The sequence below is a fragment of the Nomascus leucogenys genome, chromosome 2, assembly GCF_006542625.1.
Source record: "Nomascus leucogenys isolate Asia chromosome 2, Asia_NLE_v1, whole genome shotgun sequence".
NCBI classification, from domain to species: Eukaryota; Metazoa; Chordata; class Mammalia; order Primates; family Hylobatidae; genus Nomascus; species Nomascus leucogenys.
The window spans coordinates 28,983,018-28,996,213 of record NC_044382.1 but is presented as its reverse complement, the minus strand read 5'-3'; the positions used below and the strand labels follow the sequence as shown (position 1 = coordinate 28,996,213).

General features: G+C 43.8%; 1 non-coding gene across 1 annotated transcript; it reads right to left on the bottom strand.

Annotated features, from left to right (window-relative positions):
• Positions 1–6,380: 6,380 nt before the first annotated feature.
• Positions 6,381–6,595, bottom strand: LOC115832059. Its single transcript, XR_004027533.1, has one exon. It is a non-coding gene; the product is annotated as a small nucleolar RNA U3 (small nucleolar RNA).
• Positions 6,596–13,196: the final 6,601 nt, after the last annotated feature.

Below are 13,196 nucleotides of genomic sequence, written 5' to 3'. Positions count from 1 at the left end.
AATGGTAGCCCCGGGGGAGATATGGAAGTGACAAGGAAGGGCATGGGGCAGGCTTCTGGTAATATTCTGTTCTTCATTTGGGTGCTGGTTACGTGGGTGTGTTCCATTTAGACAACCCGTCAAGCTGAACATTTATGATTTGTGCACGAGTCTCTCCGTATGTTCCTTTCTGGCCAGTATGTGAGTGTTGAACTAGAAAGGGGGCAGACGCAGTCTTGGAGAGACAAGGTAGGAGCTGTTGAAGAATTCAGGTGAATGATGGCTGGCTAGAGGAATGGTGGGGGCCAGGGAGACCTGAGGACAGAGCAGGGACATGTTTTGGAGAAAAGCTGGTGAGGGCATCAGCACTGCCTCTCCACTTCTGGCGTGAGCACCTGGGAGGTGTCAGAACTAAGATGGAGAAGGTGGGGAAGGAGCAGCTTTGAAAAGGACGGCAGAATCCAAGACCTTCGTTTTGGACATGTAAAATTTGAAATGTCTCCAAAAGGTGACATCACGGGAGCAGATAGATGTCTGGTGGGACTTCATTTAAAAAAAAAAAAAAACAAAACAAAAAAAGATTCAGCTGCTTAAGAGAAAAATAAAGTTTGAAAAAAAGTTGCCACCATTCTGGCAATTGTTTCTTTTACAAAGCACTTTCAGCTCCATTATCTCATTCTATTTAATTTCATGACAAAGATTCTTGTCTTTGAAATGTGGATGGGGTGAGGGGAATGTGATGTCTTTTTGTAGAAATTAGAGAGATATTCATGTGTGTGCTGTTACTGGAACATGCTATATTTATCCATTAAAAGAGAGCAGGCCTGGGATGGGAGCCTGAGCTAACCCGTGGAGGGCATCAGCCATGATGAGAAGGCTGATTGGGGTTCTGGGAGTTTGGCTCTCACTGCAGTGGGGCTGAGCCAAGCAGTCTAAGACCCAAATGTAGTGGGCAGAGATGCTTTCAGACAGCCTTGGGACCCTGGGGACAAGGCACAATTGCTGGAGATGTGGGCTCCATTACCTGCTAATTCACTCCCTATCCCTGCCTCCCCCTGAAGAGCATGGATCACACTTCTGCCCTGCTTCCCTCTTCCAAGGCTCCCCATCGTCCCCAGGAAAGAATCCTTAGTCCTGGCCATGAGGAGGCTTTGCAGCTCTGCAGACTCATCTTTTACTCTTTTTATGGGTTCTTTCTGTTCAAGCAATGCAGGGCTTTCTTTCTGTCTATTGAGTGCGCCACATTCTTCCTATCCAGGCCTTTTTGCATGCTTTTTTCTGTGCCTGGGATACCTGATTACTCTTCTTTGTACTTACCTGTATGCATCCTTCAAGCCTCAGGTCAAAACCATTTTCTTCAGGAAGGCTTCTGCATTCCCTGAACAGTCTAAGCCCTGCCCTACTCACTCAGGGCACCCAGCACTGCCCTTGATCTGAGCCCTACTCCTCTTTCAGCATCTGTCTTCCCCACCAGACTGTGAGCTCCAGGGCAATGGGGACTGTGTCTGCCTTGTCCCCCACAGTCAGCCTGTGTCCTGCTCCCTAGCATTGGGTACCAAACATGTCCTCACAGCCATGTGCTTTTCTTGCCCTCTGGGCTAAACTGATAACCTTGAAGCTGGGCATCCCTTTGTCCATATCCCCGGGCCCCAGTGAGACTCAGCGTTCACTGTGCACTCAGGGGCTTGTCTATGGATTTGCAAAATCCCCTGAAAATGCTCATGACCATAACTGACTCCACAATTACTTTTTCAACAGAATACTTGGGCACAATTTTTAGGCAGATTAGAACAAAAACGTGGGGGCTAGGTGCGGTGGCCCACCCCTGTTAACCCCAGCACTTTGGGAGGCCAAGGCGGGCAAATCACCTGAGGTCAGGAGGTCAAGACCAGCTCGGCCAACATAGTGAAACCTCTGTCTCTACTAAAAAATGCAAAAATTAGCTGGCCGGGCATGGTGGCAGGTGCCTGTAATCTCAGTTACTCAGGAGGCTAAGGAACGAGAATTGCTTGAATCTGGGAGGTGGAGGTTGCAGTGAGCCAAGATCGCCACACTGCACTCCAGCCTGGGTGAGAGTGAGACTCTGTCTCAAAAAAAAAAGACGGGAAACAAAACCTGGACACCCCTCCTCCCACCAAAGGACCAATGAGGGTCAGACTCACTAAGGCCAATTCAGTCTGAAATAACCTAATCCCAAGAAGGTGTCCAGTGATTGTGTGGGCAGCAACGCTGAAGAAAGAATAGCCACAGGGCATCGTTAAAAACCATGTCACAAACCTTAAAAATATGAACATCCTTTGCTGCAGGAATTTCATCTCTAAGAATTCACTCTGATAAAATAATGCATGGGAGCAAAGATGAATTTATGAGGCTGTTTCCCACAACATTGCTCATCACAGCAAAACATTGGAAAAAACTGAGATACACAACGACGAGAGATTGGTTGAAAGTGGAGACACAGACAATACCCTGCCACCATTAATCGTGATGTTGTGCGTGCACTTTACCGACATAGAGTCACCACCATGACACACAGTGTGTGTGGGTCAGAAGCTGTTCAGTGGCAAGTGACAGAAATCCACCTCAAAATGGGAAAAGCACAAGGGAGGATTTGTTGTTAGCTCATGTGATCTAGAGGAGAGTTGGACAACACAGTTCAGAAGGGCCACAGTGTGGCTAGGGCCAAAGAACACCTGGGGTCTGGGGCTCAGGCAGCTCCAGGACCTTCTCTCCATCTGCTGTGTTTGCCTCTCCCTGTGTGTCAGCCTCATTTTCTCATTGCAGACCAGATAGTGGGGAATAAATTTTGAGACATAGGAAAGTATATACCTGAAGCTATCTCTAGCCCTCAATCCAGAACTCCCAAGCAAGGAATAGATTGGCCACCTTAGTTCAATTACCCAACTCTGAGCCAGTCAACTGTGGACAGGGTAGCCAGGCACTGTGATTGGCCCAGCTTGAGTCAAGACCTCCCTCTGGACCAAACAACTAAGACCAGGGGGCGGGGTCTCTTTGACCTAACATGGGAGTTCTTGAACTAAACAGAGAAGGCAGGAAGAGCAGTTCTAGGAAAGGGTACAGGGCTGATAATCTGGGTTATCCTCCACCTATTTTTGAGTAAGATGGTTAACAAAATGACATACCAGTTTTGTTACTGAGCTATTGTTCACTCTTCATTGTACTTACCAGTATGCATCCTTCAAGCCTCAGCTCAGGAGGGCTTCTGCATTCCCTGAACAGGCTGAGCCCCACCCTGCTCATCCAAAGTGAGGTCTCATTTCTGTAAAGAAATGGCGGAAGGGCAGTGCATAGAGGAAATAAAGCCTGAAAATATATTCTAAAATGTTCAGAGTTGTTTTCTTGCAGCTGTGCTGTGTTTTCTATGATGGACACCAACTATTTGTGAGATCAAAACAATTTTTTTTTTGAGATGGAGTTTTGCTCTTGTTGCCCAGGCTGGAGTGCAATGGTGTGATCTCAGCTCACTGCAACCTCCGCCTCCAGTTCAAGTGATTCTCCTGCCTCAGCCTCCTGAGTAGCTGGGATTCCAGGTGCCCGCTACCACACCTGGCTAATTTTTGTATTTTTAGTAGAGATGGGGTTTTGCCATGTTGGTCAGGCTGGTCCTGACCTCAGGTGATCCAGCCGCCTTGGCCTCCCAAAGTGCTAGGATTACAGGCATGAGCCACCATGCCTAGCCCAAAAATTTTTTAAGAGAGAAAGGCTATATTGACTCCATGAGTATGTGGAACAATCACTCAAGCGGTTCTCCTCACGTCTCTCTCCTTCAGCCAGCCCACGCTGGATTTGAAATGCAAGTGATTTTGTGAACTGCAGACCTCATTAGTGTCTCCAGACATCCATCCATCCAACAAATGGATGTTGACAGAGGCCCCAGTAAGTGCCAGGCAGCAAAATGTGCTGGAGATACAATGACCACTAAGGGCTAGACCCTGCCTCCAAGGAGCTCACAGTCTGGTGGAACATAGATTGTGATGAGTACATAACAAGTTATGTTACAAGAAGCTCAAAACGGAAGTGTGAGCAATGTGCTAGAGAAATATAGACCAGAGGACAACTGGTTCTGTTTAGAGGGCTCTGTAAAGGTGGTCTTGAGGCATTGGGCTTTGAGCTGGGCTGCAAATGTACAGCATGCTGTAAAGGCTTATCAGATAGGGAAGACAGCACATGCAAAGGTGCAGAGAGCTCACCAGCAGGACCTGGAGTTGGTGGTCAGGTGTGGCAGGAGTTATGAGGGCGCAGGCAATGAATTTCATTCACTGAGCAGGTAGTGAACATCTAGCTATGTCAGGCTTTTGGCTAAGGGCTTGCTGATGAAATAGGAAGGGCATTTGAGATTAGAGTCCAGAGGGCCTTGAATGCTATTCTGTCTCCTTTCCAATAAAACAAAATTGAGATGAAAATGTGGGCTTATCACTTCTTTCATAGGAGAGACACATGTCTTCTTCACGCATGGGCCCTCTCAAGTATCTTCAGCTCCTGCATCTCCACATTAAAGGAGGAAGAAGGACTGGGTGTGTGTGTAGCAGAGGTAGGTGTCCACACTCCCTGCTTCCTGGGTTCATATTCTACCCATGTTTCAGGGATATTGGGGAATGAGACACTTGGGGAATTCTTTTAGAAGTTGCAGAGGCAGGGCTGTGCTCAGAAAGTCCTAGCTGGGCTTTGCTGTGGAGGCCCAGAGCCATGATCATGGAAATGACTTCCCAGCTCTGCTTCTCTGGAGGGACTCTGGGGAAGGGGAATCACTGGTCTCTGAAGTGTCTTTCATGCACTAAGCCGAATGACCTTGGCCTGAATCGCTCAGGGTTATGTAAGATTAGGTAGCCACTTAGTCAAAAATAGCTTTCATGCTGACTTCAGCCCACAGAATAGCATCCAAGTCAAGGGGGCACAGATGTGCCAGAGCTGGGCATGCATGGGGAAATTCCCCTCCTGGTCCTGGCTATTGGAAAATCGCTTGAGGGTGTTAGCCGGGACTTGGAGCTGCTGCCAGGTAATCTCCTGTACGTCTCTGTTTGGCAGCATATATGTGACTGTTTTGCTGAAGGAGAGAAACCAAGGGACCATAACATAGAAATGCAGTGCAAACATTAGAATAAAAGTGAGAAAGAGGGTGCGGTAGGCAGAAAGAGCACTGAACTAGGAGCCTTCAGATCTGCTACTACCATTGACTTTCTGGAGCCAGTCACTTTCTTCTATTCATTCAACAAATACTTACTGAGCCTACTGTGTGCCAGAGACTGTCCTAGCACTGGAGACAAAAAAGGGAAGGATAAATGCTATTTCTTCCCTCATGGAATTTTAGCTTGTAAGCTGTCTTGTCCCTCAGCTTAAAGATAACATACATCTTCTGAGAACTTTCTTATGCCAGGCACTTTACAAGACATTCGACATACACAGTGAACAAGCCAGATACAGTCTTTGGCCACATGCAGCTTGCAGACTAGAGGGAGAAAAGACAAATAAAGACAAAAAAAAAAATCCAGACAATTTGTCTTTGCAATAAAAATTCCAATAAAGGGCCCTTTTAGGCCCAAGAGGAAGACATCTCTATTGATTGGGACGGTCACTGTCTTGTTCAAAGTTTCTGCCCAGTGAAGGAGCATGTCGGGGCTCCTGTTTTCTCCTTCTGGAAAAGACATTGGGTAAAAGCAACTTGGATCCTGCGTGAGGAAGAGAACCCCATCCACTGCTATTCAGAGTGGGTGTTGGTCTGATATTTTTGGAGGAAAATTTGGCAACATTCATCAAAGCTTTACAAGTATTCCTCTCCTTTGACCTAATACGTTCATTTCTGGGAGGTTATCCAAAGGAAATAATTGGATAAGTGTACAAAGATGTACATTGTAAAGAAACTCACTGAATCCTTATTTATAACAATTAAAAATTTGAAATAACCAAGATAGTTAATAATAAGGGATTGTTGAAGCAAATTGTAGTTTAGCTGGACTGGTAGCACGTGTCTATAGTCCCGGATATGGCAGGAAGATCCGTTGAGCCCAGGAATTGGGGTTCAGACTGGGCAACATAGTAAGACCCTGTCTCAAATAAAAAATAAAAAATTGCAGTATATCTATAAAGTGCCATAAAATAATTTTTGCCCTTTATACCATTAACATGAAAAGATGTTCATGATATGATAAGTTAAAAAAATTGGTTCAAAAAATTGTGTGGGATAGTATCAAAAAGAGCAGAATACATAAGAATAAATTTACCCAAGAAGGTGTAAGACTTGTTTACGGAAACTTTAAAACACTGCTAAAAGAGATGAAAGAAGACCTAAATATACAGACATTCTTTGCTTATGGGTTAGAAGACTCACTTTTTAAATTCAATTTTAATTTCTATCATTAATTTATTTGTTTATTTTTATGGGAACCACTAAGACCGCGTCCTCTCCTTCTTACTCCCCTGAAGGAAGAGAAGAAGGATCATCAATGGCAAGCGGCAGCTGCAACAAAACAACACTGTGAGCTGGCTGCATGCTCAGGAAAGAATGCCTGCCTCCTCCGTTTGGTTTCCAGTGCTCTAAACATTCAGAGAAACTTCTCTAGTATTGAATGACAGAAATGAGCCCTGAAAGTAGAGTCTTAGAAGACTTGATTTTGTTAAGACAACAATATTCCCCAAAGCAATATGCAGATTCAATGCAATCCCTATCAAAGTCCCCAAATCCCACAAATTCCGTTTTGCTGAAGTAGAAAAGCTGACTCTGAAATGTATATAGAATTGCAAGGGATCCCAAATAGTCAAAACAATCTTGCAAAAAGAAGAACAAGGTGTTAAGACTCACATTTGCCAAGTTCAAAACTTACTACAAAGCTACCGTAATCAAAATCATGTACTACCGGCATAAGGATAGTCATGCATGTAGATCAATGGAATAGAATTGACAATCCAGAAATAAACGTATGCAACTATGGTCAATTGATTTTCAACAAGGGTGCCAGGACCATTCAATGGGGGAAAAGAAGAGTTTCTTCAACAAATGATGCCAGGCCAACTGAGTATCCACATGCAAAAGAACAAAGTTGGACCTTACCACACACCATGTACAAAAAATTAACTCAAAATGAATAAAATTCTAAATATAAGAGCTAAAGCCATAAAAGTCTAAGAAAAGAACAGCTTTATAACCTTGGGTTTGGCAACAGTTTCTTAGACCAAAAACAAAAGGAACAAATGAAAAATAGATAAATTGGGGGCTTCATCAAAATAAAAAACTTTTGTGCATGAAAGAACGCTATCAAGAACACAAAAGGAAACCCACAGAATGGAAGAATATATTTGCAAATCATATATTTGATAAGAATCTTGTATCCAGAATATAGAAAGAACTCGTACAACTCAACAGGAAAAACACAAACAACTCAATTTTTAAAATGGACAAAGGCATAAAAAAGAAAAAATCATGTCCTTCGCGGCAACATGGATGCAGCTGAAGGCTATTATCCTAAGTAAATCAACACAGAAACAGAAAGCCAAATGCCACATGTTCTCACTTTTAAGTGGGAGCTACACATGGAGTACACACGGACACAAAGATGGGAACAATAGACACTGGGGGCTCCAAAAGCAGGGAGGAGGGGTGGGAGGGCAAGGGTTGAAAAACTACCTATTGAGTACTGTGTTCACTATTTGGATGATGGGATCAATAGAAGCCCAAACTTCAGCATCACACAATATACCCATGTAAAAAAAACCTGCACATGTACACCCTGAGTGTAAAAAAAATGGGCAAAGGCCTTGAATAGATATCTCTCCAAGGAAGATATACAAATGGTCAACAAGCACGTGAAAAGATGTTTAGCATTATTAGTTATTAGGGAAATGCAATTCAAAACCACAAAAAATGTAGGTATGAGATAGCATTTCATACCCACTAGGTTGGTTATAATAAAACAAAACAAAACAAACAGAAGGAAAATGACAAGTTTTGGTATGGATGTAGAGAAACTGGAACCCTCATACATTGCTGGTGGAAATGTAGCCACTATGGGAATCAGTTTGGTATTTCTTCAATAAGTTAAAGATAGAATGACCATTTGATGTAGCAGTCCCACTCCTAAGTATATAGTCAAAAGAACTGAAAACAGGCATTCAAATAAAAGCTTACATGTTCATAGCAGCACTATTCACAACAGACAAAAGGTGGAAATAGCCCAAATGTCCCTCAACTAATGAATAGATAAACAAAATATGGCATATCCGTGCAATGGAATGTTATTTGGCTATGAAAAAGAACGAAGTACTGATGCATGCTACAGCATGGATGAACCTTGAAAACAGACTGGACCTGGTGGCTCACACCTATAATCCCAACACTTTGGGAAGCTGAGGGGGGGTGAATCACTTGGGGCCAAGAGTTCAAGACCAACCTGGGCAACATAGTGAATCTCTGTCTTTACAATTTTTTTAATTAGTTGGGCTTGCACCTGTAGTCCCAGCTATTTTGGAGGCTGAAGTGGAAGGATCACTTAAGCCAAAGAGGTTGAGGCTGCAGTGAGCTATGATCATTTCACTGCACTCCAGCCTGAGTGACAGAGAGAGACCCTGTCTCTAAAAAAAAAAAAAAAAAGAAAAAGAAAAAAAAATTTTTAAACATTGAAAACATTATGCTTGGCTGAGTGTGTTAGCTCACACCTGTAATCCCAGCACTTTTGGAGGCCAAGGTGGGAGGATCGCTTGAGATCAGGAGTTGGAGACCAGCCTTGTCCACATGGTGAAACCCCATCTCTACTAAAAATATGAAAATTATCCAGGCCTGGTGGTGCATGCCTGTAGTCCCAGCTACTTAGAAGGCTGAGGCAGGAGAATTCGTTTGAATCCGGGGGGCGGAGGTTGCAGTGAGCCTAGATCACGCCACTGCACTCCAGCCTAGGCGACAGAGTGAGACTCTGTCCCCATTTAAAAAAAAAAAAATTATACCAAGTGAAAGAAGTGAGACACAAAAGATCACATATTGTATGGTTCCACTGATGTGAAATACCCAGCATACGCAGATCCATGGAGCTAGAAAGCAGATTCATGGTTGCCAGGGGCTGTCGGGAGAGGGGAATGGAGAGTGACTCTTCAGTGGATATGGGATTTCCTTCTGGGGTGATGAAATTATTCTGAAATTATATAGTGGTGATGGTTGTTCAGCATTGAGAACGCACTAAATGCCACTGAACTGTACACTTCAAAATGGTTAAAATGGTGAAAAATTGTTGTGGGTATTCCAGAAAAATAATTGGAAGGATGAACAATAAAATGTTAACAGTGATTATTTCTGGGTAACAGTAGGAGTGACTTTCACTCTCCTATTTTTCTTTTTATACTATCTGAATACTTTATGAGAAGCATGTTTTGCATTAATAATCAATGAATAAAAACCATAGTGAGCTGTTTTCATTTTAGAAGGCAAGAAGCAAGAGGGAAGGGAGGAAGAAAAGACGGAAGGGAGGAAGAAAAGACGGAAGGAAGGAAGGAAAGGAGGGAGGAAGGGAGGGAGGGAAAGAAGGGGAGGGAAGGAAGGAGAGGGAAGGAGAGAGCGGAAGGAAGAAAAAAAGGGAGTCCTTGAACCCACCCCCCCCCAACTCCCTCATCTCTCTCGTCACTTTGGAGGTGCAGGCCTTGCTAGTGTCAGGCTGGGGGTTGTATGGGTTTCTGGTTAGACACCAAGAAGAACCTTTTAGTTTAATAGGATTGAGGTCAGCACCCAACAGAACTCTTTACATATCCCATGGGAAGCTCCCTAAGATATATTGTATAAAGAGCAAGATTTAGGACAGAGTGTGACAATTAGTGTAATTATACACTCAAACACATACACACACACATGCTCCTGCACATACAGTCATAATTACTAAAGAGTGCATGCCGGCCAGGCTTGGTGGCTCACGCCTGAAATCTTAACACTTTGGGAGGCCAAGAAAAGAGGATTGCTTGAGGCTAGGAGTTCTAAACTAGCCTGGGCTACATAGCAAGATCCTGCCTCTACAAAAAATAAAAATAAAAAATTAGCAGAGTGTGGTGGTGCATACCTATAGTCCTAGCTACTTGTGGGGAAGAGGCAGGAGGATCATTTGAACTCAGGAGGTCTAGGCTGCAGTAAGCCATGATCATGCCACTGCACTCCAGCCTGGGTGATAGAACAGTATCCTGTCTCTCCCTCCCAAAAAATTGTGTATGCATATACATTTGCAAATGTAAAGATACCCTCTACCAAAATGGCTGAAAGACAGCAAGAATAGTTTTCCCCAGGGAGGGAAACTGGGTGATTAGACAGGAGAGAAAGAGAAGGAAACAGATATTTCACTGTACATACCCATCTACCCATCTCTCCATCTCTGTATCTTTTGTATTTGGTAGTATGTATGTACTTTTTTTTTTTTTAGATGGAGTCCCCTCTGTTGCCCAGGCTGGAGTGCAGTGGCACAATCTTGGCTCACTGCAACCTCCGCCTCCCAGGTTCAAGCAAATCTCCTTCCTCAGCCTTCAGAGTAGATGGGATTACAGGCACATGCCACCGCACCAGGCTAATTTTTGTATTTTTAGTAAAGATGGGGTTTCACCATGTTGCCCAGGCTGGTCTCAAACTCCTGAGCTTCAAGCAATCTGCCTGCCTCGGCCTCCCAAAATGCTGGTATTACAGGCGTGAGCCACTGCGCCCAGCTGTATGCGTGTACTTTCAAAGACAGATTTTTTTTTTCCTCTGAGCACTTTCTTTATGTCACAAAAACGAAACTTCCAAAACAAAAAATTTTTTTGGTCTCTGCCCTATTTTTGTATTTACCAAATTTTTATAACAACAGATATTATTTAACAGTGTATAAAAGGCAGATATTAACACACTCAAGTAAGACAGAAATGTTTAAAGTAAAAGCAGAACACTCCTCCTTCCAGTTTGCTTTCAAAAGGAAAAAATATTTATAATAAAATGTGTTTTAAAATGAAATAAAAGTATCAGAAAAATGGTCTTTTTTTAAAAAAACTTCTCTGTTGGTTTCCTTTCCCCTAAATTTTCTACAGTGCTATCTATTATTTCATGTTGGAAAATGTCTGTAATTAGCTGATTCTTTAAACATAAAGCCATGGGTTTTAAGCAGCTGGTGAAGCAGCATTGGCCTGACCTTGACCTCCATGGAGCCCTGGACCCTTCACCTCTGGCCCTGATCTCTGCAGCCTCCTTGGCCCAGACCCTGGGCCCTTCCAGTCCAGCTGTCTTCACGTGGCCTGCACAGACTGCCAAGCCACCAACCCTCAGGACTCCCTGTGGAGAACTAGGACGGGATGGGGGGCAGGGTGCTTCTGGATATTTTTCAAGGAGGGGCATGGGGGCTGTTTTGAAGCTATGTTTGCCCTATAAGCCAAATTTGATAGCATATGGTAGACAAATAGAGTTTTAAAAGAATTTTTTTCTTCATGCTTTTATGTTAGATTGAACACACATTACTTTGAAGACGGGGGCAGCAGCTGCTGGGGGAACCTGATGGAGATTGAGAAGTGGGCCAGTCCCCAGACTACCCTCCCTGTCTCCACTGGTATGGCCGTCACTGGAGGGACATGGATGTTCATCTGCCCATCTCTGCTCTGCAGAGGACAGAGGGAGACACAGGCTCTCCCATCTGTCTTGGGCCCAGACATGCCATTGGAAAACCCCCCTGGGGCCACTCACATGATGTAGGACTAAGAGTTTGGAGCTTTTCTCTTGGGGCTTGTTTTCTGAGCCTTTCCCCATCCTGGCTTCTCTGCTCTGCTGTCCCCACACATGTCTGAGGTGATGCTAAGTCAGATTAAAGTGGGCCAGTCAGAAACATTTCCAAGGTCTGCTGGGGGCAGCTCCAGCAAGGTTCTTACTGTCCCCAGTAGCTACCCTATTACCTGAAATATATCCATTTAAGAACCATCTTATTTTTAATTTGTGTTTTTAAAAACCCCATAAGTTCATTTGCTCCCCTAAATGATGAAAATGTATCACTGTGAAAAGTAGCAAAAAGTAGAAACAACCCCTCCCTCTCTGCTACCAAAAATGTCACAAAACACTCATACACCAGGTACCTTGAGAGGATCTCTAGTATTTTGGAGTATTTCTTTGAAGTCTTTAAAATTAAATATCAGAGTCATTTTTGTTATTATGCTTAATATCATTGTGATTAGTCCATACATCAATGATCCTTTTTTTTTTTAAATAAAAACTATATCAACAGAAGCTTTTTTTTTTTTTTTTTGAGACAGGGTTTCACTCCCATTGTCCAGGCTGAATTGCACGATTTTGGCTCACTGCAACCTCTGCCTCCCAGGCTCAGGTGATCCTCCCACCTCAGCCTCCTGAGTAGTTGGGACCACAGGTGCATGCCACCACACCGAGCGAATTTTTGTACTTTTTTGTAGAGACAGGGTTTTGCCATGTTGCTCAGGCTGGTCTCGAACTCCTGAGCTCAAGTGATCTGCCCACTTCAGCCTCCCAAAGTGCTGGGATTACAGGCTTGAGCCACCATGCCCAACTAGAAGCTTTTGTTAATGTTGCTATTAAGTGCTGGCTCTGATGTGCTACTAGCTCTGTAATTTGGGGTGTGTTAACCTCTCTGTGCCCCAGTTTTCTTATCTGCAAAATGAGAACAATACCAGTATCTATCCTACTGAACTCCTGTAAGGATTTAATGAGATAATGCAGGTAAAATGCTTTGCCAACAGCCAGATTCAACAAATATTAGCCATTCATCTATTGCTAGCATGGACGAAGTTGAATTTTGTTTTTCAGCTAGGGTGAATAATCCTATGTTGAACAACTCTGTGTCTAGAGCCTCATTCATAGAGAGGATTAATTTCTTTCAAGAGATTCCTGGACATAGAGTTGCTGAACCAAAGGGTATAGACCTTTTTTCTTTCTTTCTTTTTCTTTCTTTTTTTTTTTAAGACAGTCTTCCTCTGTCGCCCAGGCTGGAGTGCAATGGCGATCTCGGCTCACTACAAACTCTGCCTCCCGGATTCAATTGATTCTCCTGCCTCAGCCTCCTGAGTAGCTGGGACTGCAGGCGCCTGCCACCGCACCTGGCTGATTTTGCATTTTTAGTAGAGACGGGGTTTCACCATGTTGGTGAGGCTGGTCTCGAACTCCTGACCTAAAGTGATCTGCCTACCTCAGGCCCCCGAAGTGCTGGGATTATAGGCATGAGCCAGCATGCCTGGCCTTTTTTATTTTTATGTTT